At 44.9% G+C, this 10259-nt stretch overlaps 1 long non-coding RNA gene across 1 annotated transcript; it reads right to left on the bottom strand.

The window, feature by feature from the left end:
• Positions 1-846: 846 nt before the first annotated feature.
• LOC138373969 (uncharacterized) lies at positions 847-10189 on the bottom strand. The gene is made up of 3 exons (XR_011231303.1): positions 10134-10189; positions 9371-9538; positions 847-876 (listed from the first exon to the last, which is right to left on the bottom strand). It is a non-coding gene; the product is annotated as an uncharacterized lncRNA (long non-coding RNA).
• Positions 10190-10259: the final 70 nt, after the last annotated feature.

The following is a 10259-nucleotide window of genomic DNA, read 5'->3' as shown; positions in this document are numbered from 1 at the left end:
CTTAGAGTGACACCGCCTGACATGCCCCAGCTCATCCCACGTCCAGGGAGCCTTACCCAGAGGGACTACGAACAAGTGGCTGCCCTCTGCTGTGGGATTCCCAGGAGCACCCCAGTATACCCTCATTGCCCCCCTTGGCCTATCCTTTCCTTCCTTCCCTTCTGTTCTCCTTTCCTTCCTCACCCAGATACTCAGTCCCTTCTCCGTGCCAGCCATGGTGCCAGTTCTAGAAATACGTCCTTGTAGAGCTTGCAGCCCAGCAAGGAAAATAGACAGTGAATCAGAAATTACATTCCAGTGTGTGTTACAAGACGGAACTTGCAGGGGGCCCTAGGAGCCATGGGAGCAAATAACCAACCCGTCCAGGGGGTCAGGAATTACCGAGTAAGTGAGAGGAAGGGATGCTTAAACTGCAACCTGAAGTTAAGCAGGAGTTAGCCCCAGGGCTGGGGGAGGAAAGAGTGGGAGAATATTCCAGATGCAGGGAGCTTCCAGGATCAGAGACTGGTAGGGTGGGGGTGAGGGAGTTTAAGTAGTCCCAGACTTGACTTACTTAACTGTCCACACTGGTGGAGCCCTGGAGTCCAAGGCCAAAAGGTGGATTGGCAGTTAGGAGGTGCATAGGAGCTAAATCGCACAGAGCCTCAGGTGCCAGGGCAAGGATTTTTTTTTTTTCCCAACCTTTAGGGTAATAGGATAATAAGAAGTTTCTGAATTTCAACCCAAACGGAAATGTTTGATTGCATTTCTTCAGCACTCAGTGGTTACTTACTTGGTTTCATCTCCTTAGAGGAAAGTCTGGTCAACCAATAGCTTCTAATTCTGCTCTTCTCTGATCACCAAATCTTTCTGCATCCCAAGACACCAGCATCTCACCTGCAAAGTAAGTACTATTGTAAGTCTGTATTTGGGAGGAGAACGCTGGCTCAAAGAGCTCAGCTGCCAAGGTCACTCAGCCAGAAAGGGGCAGAGTGAGGATTTGAACCCAGGTCTATCTGGTTCCAAGGCCTGGGCTCTGTGCACAATTCGGAGGTGGTCAAGATAATGATGGATGCCCTGGAAATCATCTATCTTGGCCTCATCTCCAGGTGGAAAAATATCTGTGGAGCTCTCTGTGCAAATGTTCAAAGGAAAAAAGAAATCCCACCTCTAAAATCAACATCTGTACTGAGCTGGGTCAACACCCGGGCAGAGACAGGTTGGGGAGGAGCTGAAGCTCTGCTCTGTGTGTGTTTGCATACTAATGAGGCAAGAATACCAGTGGCTCATTAATGAGGACCTGACCTCCGGGGTTCTGGGGTTCTTAAGATGCCAGCTTTTGTCCAAGTCTTTTTTCTCTGAGAGAACATTCAGCTGTTTCCTGGAACGGATGCAGCACAAAAGGGCCTTTCAAGGCCTCCTGTTGAATGAAGTGTTTTGTTCCCACTGCAGCTTTTAAAGACATGCAGAGAAAACAAACTCAGAGTGACTAGGAAGTACTGCTTCTCAGGGATGGGCAGGCAGGCAGGATGAGAAGTCCCAGGACAGGCCTTCCATGAGACAGGGAGGCTGTCCTGGACCTGGGCTGAGTCACATACCCAGCACCTGTGGCAAGTTGTTGCCCTTGGGTTTATAGCTAGGAACCCCGAAAGGAGATGTGCGTCATTGGGCGTGATGGGACACATGTTGGTCCAAATGAACTAGAAGGTACAAATTCTCCTCTTTTCAGCACCCAAAGAAGTCGAGAGAGGGCTTAGCCTGGGGTTAATGCTGTGAGCTTCCCGTGAGAGGGCTGGGTCCATGGTAGAAAACTTAGACTGTTCACATAAGTGCAAGAAGAGATGACAGAGGGAAAAAAAAAAATACAACTGACTCGTAGAGCAACTGATAAGGTTCATCTACACTTATAGTAATAGAAATGTAAACAGAAAACTACAAACAGACAGCATTTAAAAAATCTATGTGATTGGCACAGATCCCAAAATGTGAAATGCACCTTGTCGGGAGGCTAGGGGATGGGTGGTGACAGGCAAACTGAAGGGTGACCACAATAGCTCTCAAAATGCAAAAGGCACATGTATGTTCACAAAGCAACTCCACTGGAGGAAATTATTCTGCACATTTATTTATATACAGCCCACAAAGAAGTGGCTGCCAGTCATTGCAGTCTTGTCTGTAACAGACTAGAAAAGCCCTAAATGTCCGTGGCAATGGAAATGGATTCAAGGAGTTCATGCGATGGAATTCTAGACAGTCCTTAAGAATACGAGGTAGCTCTGCATGTCCCAGTGTAGAAGGCTCAGGAAGACATAACGTTAACAGGAAAAGCAGGGTGCAGACTGGTGTGGGTCAGGATGTAGGGAGGAAAGTGGGACGAGGCCACCTAACTATACATGTTTGTGAACAAAATACATCTTTCAGGAGACACAAGGTCTTCGTTGTTACCTCTGAGAGACCTGGGGAGCTGCAAGTTTGCTCAGCTGGGAGTGAGACTTACACTGGAGGTTCTTTTTTAGCATTTGGATTATCTTTATTATATGCTTGTATTACTTTTTCAAAAGAAAATAAAGCGGGAAAAAAAAGGAAGGAAAGAAAAGAAAAGCAAAAATAAAATAAAATGCAACAATCATCTCACCACCCAGAAATAAGCACTAGTAAGATTTTGGCTGATACCTACCTGTTGTTTTTTTTTTTTTTTTTTGAGACAGAGTCTCGCACTGTTGCCCGGGCTAGAGTGAGTCTACCTATTGTTTTTTAATTAATTTCAGGCTTAAAGAAAAGTTGCACCAATAGTACAAAGAGGGCTAAGGCATCATTATATCCCTCTGGGTATGAAGCCCAGGGCTTGGCGTGAAATTCAGTAAATGTTTGTATGGCCAAGAAGGGGTTAGTGAACAGAGCCATGTGGGTTCAAGCCCAGTTCTGTCATTCATTAGCCAAGTGACCTTAGGCAATTTACTTAACCTCTTCATGCCTGGGAGTCCCAACTTACAAAATGGGGGCAATTAATAATAATAGCACCTACATCAAGTTGTTGTGAAGATGAAATAAGTTAATATGCATAAAGTACTTAGAACAGCGGCTTCCACAGGTTGAGAACTATATAGCTGTCGGCTATTATACTAGCACCTTGCAAAGGGTCTTTTTCCAGGTGTGGTTCCCCCCAAATTTTGTAAAGCTGAATGAAAAGACTGTATCCCTACCCCATCCTCTCCTCATGCATACACACACTTGGCAGGTTTTGGAAAGTCTACCGTTCCTAACTCATTCTTTGGAGTTAAGACATTGTACCTTATTAAAATGCAAGTGTTGCCATCTTCAAATGTGAGCTGAACACTTCCTGTGTATAAGGCTTTGTCCAGGAACACTATTATGTGGCTATAAAAGAATGAGGATGCTCTCCAAAGCACAGTAAGTGACAAAAGAAAAATATGAAACCATGTGTCTAGTATGCTACCATTTATGGAGTACACAAAAGCTAGGGGAAAGGATTATATATGGGACTTACGTGTAGGACTTACCTGTGCAATCACAGACCATCTGTGGCAGGAGATCCAAGGAATTGGTCTCAGTGGGGGTCTCCGGGGAGGGGATTTTAGTGGTGAGGACAGGGATGGGAGAGGGACTTCCTTTCATTGTATATGCTTTTTTTTTTTTTTTTTAAGAAAAATATACTTCTTAATTATGGTAAAATATACATAATTAAATTTTACCATTTTAACTATTTTAAAGCATTCAATACAGTGACATTAAGCTACAAAGTTGTGTCACCATCACCACTATCCCCAGAATTTTTTCATCATCCCAAACAGAAACTCTATACCATTAAACAATAACTCCCCATTCCCTCCTCCCCCAGGCCTTCTAATCTCTATTCTTTCTGTTTCTATGAATTTGACTACTCCAGGTGTCTCACATAAGTGGAATGACACAGTATTTGTCCTTCTGTGACTGGCCTATTTCACTCAGCATAATGTCTTCAAGGTTCATCGATGTTGTGGCATCTAACAGAACTTCCTTCCTTTTTAAGGCTGAATAATAGTCCATTGTACGGACTGTATATCACACACTTGATTTCTCCATTCATCTGTTGATGGCCACTTGGGTTGCTGCCACTGCTTGGCTACGATGAATGACACTGTTATGAACATTGATACAAGTGTCTGAGTACTGATTTTCATTCCTTTTGGGTATATACCTAGGAGTGGCACTGCTGGATCATATGGTAATTCTATGTTTAATTTTTTTTAGGAATTGTCCTGTTTTCCACAGCACCATTTTACAGTCCCACTAGCAATGCACAAGAGTTCCAATTTCTGCACATCCTCATGTATGTGCTTTTAAATTGGCATATCAAGGTATTACCTATTCGAATAACAAATTAAATAAAATATTCTTAAAAGACACCGTGCTAAAGAGGTTAGGGTAGATGAGTGAAAGGAGGAAGGCGAAAATGATAAAAAAGCAGCCTGATCTTAAGAAGGAATACATCACTGGAAGTCAAAAGAGCTGAGTATCAGCCTTGAATCTGCATTAATTGGCTGAATCATCACACCGGTGTCTGGGACTCTGTATCCATAGGGGTCAAATGAAAGGGTTGGATCAAGTGCTCCTGAGTTCCCTTCCTACTCTATCAGCAGAGGACCCCACATGGATAGGTCATCAGAGAAGTGTGGGCAACGCCCCCTCCAGGCTGGTGCATATTCTCTGTTTGCATCACCCCCTGCCTTGCCCACTGGCTCAGCAGTGTTGCTTAGGCAACGAGGGAGACTGGAGGGTGGGAGGAGGGAGAGGCCCGGGTCTCTATTGCCCAGCTCCCTCCTCGCCTTGCTGCCTCTGCGAGTACAGCTCTGGCCTGGCGCCCCTCTCTCTGCGCTCCTGAGACACAATTTCCTTCCCTTATGCCTACTAGTTAGCCACGGCTGCCCTAAAAAAAGTACTTGAAGCTGAGTGGCTTAAACAACGACATTTATTTTCTCACAGTTCTGGAGGCTACTAATCTAAGATTGAGGTATCAGCAGGGTTGGTTCCTCCTGAGGGCAGTGAGAGAGAATATGTTCCCTGCCCCTCCTCCAGCTGCTGGGGGTTCGCTGGCCATCTTTGGCGTTCCTTGGCTTGCAGAGGCATTGCCCTGATCTCTGCCTTCATCTTCATATGGTACTCTCCCCGCGTGCATGTCTGTGTCCAAATTTCCCCCTTATGTAAGGACACCAGTCATATTGGATTATGGATTAGATTATGACACCCTAACGATCTCTTTTGACTTGATTATCTTTGCAAAGACCCTGTCTCCAAACAAGCTGACATTCTGAGGCACTGATTCAGCTCACAACAGGTGGGCACAGCTTTCACTGCTGCCTCCTTATCCTGGGTTGGTTCCCCAAGTCCTGCCCTCCATTCACAATCGCAGGTGAGCATATCGTCTGTGTCCTGCAGGGACCCACCAAGCCTCGGCACCTGGGCCACTTCACTTTTGTCTATCTTTCAAAAAGAAACACTGATCTTTGTTTCTTGGTGTCTCTTCCCAGAGAGTTCCACAGCAGCCTGTTCTCTGTGCTGTACAGATGCCATCACCTCTGGCTTACACCTGGGGAGCTTGAGGTAGGTCGAGGAAAAGGACGTGTGTGTGTGTGTGTGTGTGTGTGTGTGTAGGGGGCTCACAATATGTCCACGTCTACTTTAGAGTTCTGATCCTCTTGGAGGAGGCCCCTTAAGGAACAAATAATGGTGAAATATGCCCAGGTTGGGAAAGAAACTGGGAATTTCATCCCCCCAGGATCCCCTGAAGGGGCCACGTGGGGTGTTTGGCATAGACAAGACTTGGCGGGAAGAGGATACATCTTCAGATACCCAAAAAGCTGACATGCAAAGAGTGATGAAGTCAATCTATTTCTCCAGAGAGACTGATATGTGGCTCAATATAAGTAAGAGATTTCTGAAAACTGTGTTTAAATGTGATGGGCTCCATGTAAGTCACCGGAAGTATTCAAACAGGGCCTGGATGGCGATTCTTGCCTTGGGCAGAAGCCTGGGCTGGTGATCTTTCTGGCCCCCTTCTCCTTGGAAATGCCACGAGTGTAGAAATAGAACTTGGAATTTCCTTTAGCCTTCTGTATCCCCTAAAGATACGCTATTCAGATCCACAAAGCTGTATACTGCTTTCAGCTGCAGGAGTTCATACCAATGTAGAAAAACTCCAACTTTCCAGAGCAGGTGCCCCAGAGGTGGGCTTTCGGCCCAAATAGGTAGTTACTAATGCTGAGTCAAGCCTTAGCCAGCGTCTGATGCTGGCCACACCCACGGCTGGCTCCAGGGTCCTATAAAGAACAACACTCCTTGGAAACTGGAACACACTCTAGCCATGAGCTTTGATCTGAATCTGGGGGCGGGATGGGCCTGAAGCCGGTTCCTCTGCTCCTTGAGTGCTGCGCTTACCACGGCCAGCTGTGGCCTCCTCTAATTTCAAAATCATTTGAAGACTCTTTAGCTCTTAGTGGCCCTGGCAAAGCAGACTTGTCATTAAAGCACAACTCTGGTCATGCCTTTCCATCAACACCATTTACTACTGTGGGCTTGGCAGGTGGAGATGAAAGCTGGAGGAATTTTTTATACATCATAGCAATAAGAAGATTAAGGAGAGCAAATTTGTAGATTTTTTTAAAAAATCACAACTTATGTAGGTTATATAGGCACTTCAAAATCAGAAGCTGATGCCCAAAGCCAGAGAATGTTAAGAAGAAGAAGAAGAACAACATCAACAAAAATTAATCAAAATGTGTTTTCTTTGAGTGAATTGTTTGGCAACGCAACTATATTTGAATCCCAGCAGGCCAAATCTTTTCTTTATTTTCTGAAAGAGTCTTTAAATGTAACTCACTGAATAAATCTTTGAATAACTGAAGATGTGATGCGTTATTGTTATTTATTACAAAAATTAAGTCCTGGTCCTCATCTATATGCACGTGGTAATCATCACTCCCTCATGGCTTTCCTTCTTTGGTTCAGGAATCTCTGGCTCACCCATGTCACCTAGAATCTTTAGTACTGTCTTGTGGGTGTCATGTCATTTACACATTATAGAGGTGGCAAATTGTGCAAAACAAGAAAAAGAAAGAAGCATCATTTCTGGATGCTTATCAGTGCAAAACCATATAACCTATTTTGTATTTTTCAACTATATAATTTATTTTGAAGTTATGTAAACCAATCCTACAGGTTGGGATTGGTAAAGCAGGGTGATCTGAGAGAGAGACTGGGGGAGCAGAGCAGGCCTTTCTGAGGAGGGGAGCTGGTGAGCTGAGATCTGATCAACTCTGTAGGAGCCAGCCTTGATAAGATCTGGGGGCCGAGCATTCCAGGTGGAGAGAAGTGACAGGTGGCATAGTAGGTCCTGCCAAACGAGTTATTCAAGATGCGAATATAGATTTATTTGAATAAAGAATCATTTCTTCACCAAATATTTGAAAGTGCTTGGATAATGTCACTTTGGAAGGTTTCTTGTGGAGGAAGTGCCACCACGTATCAGTTCTGCTATGCCGTAACAACACTTTGCAGCCAGGCTTGAAAAGATCTGGGGCAGAGAATTCCAGGTGGATTCCAGGTGTTGGGAATAGTAAGTGCCAAGGCCAGGAGGTGAGACCAAATTTGATGTGTTGGGATGATTCACAGACACCAGAGCTCTGTGGGCCAGGTTAGGAGTTTGGATTTTATTCAATGTGTAAGGGGAAGGCATTGGAGGATTTTATACATGGGAGTGATGTGATCTTATTTTTTGATTAAGATTTTTTTAAAATCAATTTTCTTTCAGGCATAAGTATATACAATAAAATACACTTATCTTAAATATACAGTTTGGTGTGTTTTGACAAATGCTTACATCTATGTAACCACCACCACAATCAAAATGTATAACATTCTTATCACCCCAAAAAGTTCCCTTTGGTCCTTTTACAGCTGATCCTACTATTACCAACCACCCCAATCTCCAACCCCGGGAAAGAGTTCCTGCAGACCCTTCTTTCACCTTCCTAGAGTTGCCATTTTTTTTTGGCTGTTATTTTTATTTTTTTTTGTTATATTTATTTATTTTTAAAGTCTAGTAAAGTGATACAGTGGGTATGGAGAAGGAACAAAGGAATTTGTAACTGGTTGTGATCAGTTACCATTTTGCATAACCATGCTATGTTTGTAAGAAATTAGCATTGCTACAACAGTACTAACCAAACTATAAACTCTAATCAGATTTCACCAATTTTCTTACTAATATCTCACAGAGCCCTGCCCCATGCGGCCCACTCTGCTCAGGGCACCCTCCCCACCCCTGTCCCTCCATAAACTGGGGAGGGGTCCTAATGGCCAGTCCCTTTAAAGACTCTGGGGAAAACTGAGCCTGGAGTCCTTTATAGGTGGGTTCTGGGAAAACAGGGGTGTTGAGAGGCTATGGATCTGGATCCCTGAAATCCATAGACAACCCCTCACCCTCACATTACTTTAAAGTTTTTTTTTTTTTAATTATAAAAGCAAAACAGGCTCAGTGTAAAAACAGCAAACACGACAGTGCAAAAAAAAAAAAAAAAAAAGCAAAAGTCTTTCAGGTGGCTTCCCTGCCCAAGTCCACTCCTCACGGGTGAGCCCTGTGGCCCTCTTACCCCGCCTCCCTCCAGCCTTTGATAGAGTCTTGTGGTGTCTGAATCTCCGTTTTTTACACCTGTACACCCTCTAGTGGGAGTACTTTGCAAACTCAAGGTGAGAATAAGGAGAGGGAGTGGCAGGCAGCAGGCTGGCCTAAGCCCGGTCCCTCTCCGCCGCCCCGCCACTCCCTGCCTAGAATATATTATAGAGATCCTCAATAAACGTTTCTCAGAAAAAAATGAAAGGTCCAGAACGATCTTATTAGAGGTTTATTCCTTTCCAGTTGTTCTTGGGAGAGGCGGCCTATCAAGCTTTGATCAGCTATTAGCACAGCTGAGTGGCTTCAGTGAGCTGATGACTTTGTGCAGGCCGAGTATGGGCACTAAAGAGAGAGGACTTCACAAAACAAAGTAAGCTCTGACACACAAGGGCAGAAAGATAGACCCAGGGCCATTTCTATGACAGGGATGATCAGGGAGCTGCTACAGGATGTGGAATCTAGACAGGTGATAGAAGAGGGAGTGAGGGTGAAGCAAAAAGGGGCTGGGTGCACTCAGGGGCATTGTCTATCACAGGGGGCCCGGAGGGCCACTGGCTCAGGTCTTACATTCCATCAACACCGATCAAAATAAAGTCTTTTGACTTTATCTCCAAAAGAGGTTGCAACTAGGCACAGACACACCAACGGGTTTGAAAAAAGATGCTCATTTGTACAGCTGTAATTACAAAATGCAAATATCAACAATATTCCAGAACTCACCTTTCAAGACCCGAGTAGCATTTTGATCCAGTTGTTATTTTCCTCCTCCTGGCCACCTTCTCTTAGCTTCCAGGACACGATACTCTCCTGGTTCTACTTCTTCACTGCCAGCTCCTTCTCAGTCTCCTCTGGTGGTTCTTGCTCATCTCGTCACTCCTCACTAAATGTCTATTTCCAGAAAGCAGCCAGAGAGAGCCCTCAGGGCCTCTGCACCTGAATTTCCTTTGCTGGAACACTCTCTCTCAAGGTCTCTCACTCCCTTCAAGTCCTTGCCTGAATGTCACTTTCTCAGTGAGGTCCGTTCCACCTATTTAACATTGTATTCCCCCCGACCCTCTATCCTCTCTTCCTTCCCATCATTTTCTCTATAGTGCTTACTACCAAATGACTAGTATTCAATGTATGGTCACTTTTCAATTTTACATGTTTGCATTTAAAAATATATAGGGAGTCTCACAAGGGGCCCCAGACTATTTAAACGTGAGAGTCGAAGCATGTTTTTTCTTTTCCTTTTGAGAGGATTGGTACACTTAGTGCAGGTAAGTAACTGCCACGGTTTGCCTCGACATAACGGCTCAAGCGAGAGACAGAGCAGGCACTCAACTATTTCTTGAATTAATGACCCTTTGGAGTGGGGCAGCAGTGCGTGGAGCCTGCAGGGGTGCAGACTGGTTGTGGTGTTAGAAGGGGAAACCCCAGAGGTGCACTAATTCAGACATGCCCTTGCAGACACGTTAATGTAGTTGAAATTAACGTAACTTACAGCAGCAAAACACAAGACTCCATCACCGGTAGGTAACGGACTACTAGCTCCGCGGCGCTGAGGACCGGCCGCGCTGAGGACCGACCGCGCAGCCGCAGAAGGCGCTGAGGCGCGACTGCGCAGCCG

The sequence above is a fragment of the Eulemur rufifrons genome, chromosome 23, assembly GCF_041146395.1.
Source record: "Eulemur rufifrons isolate Redbay chromosome 23, OSU_ERuf_1, whole genome shotgun sequence".
Classification (NCBI taxonomy): Eukaryota; Metazoa; Chordata; class Mammalia; order Primates; family Lemuridae; genus Eulemur; species Eulemur rufifrons.
The sequence above is the reverse complement of the archived record's forward strand: the minus strand, read 5'-3'. Positions and strand labels throughout refer to the sequence as shown.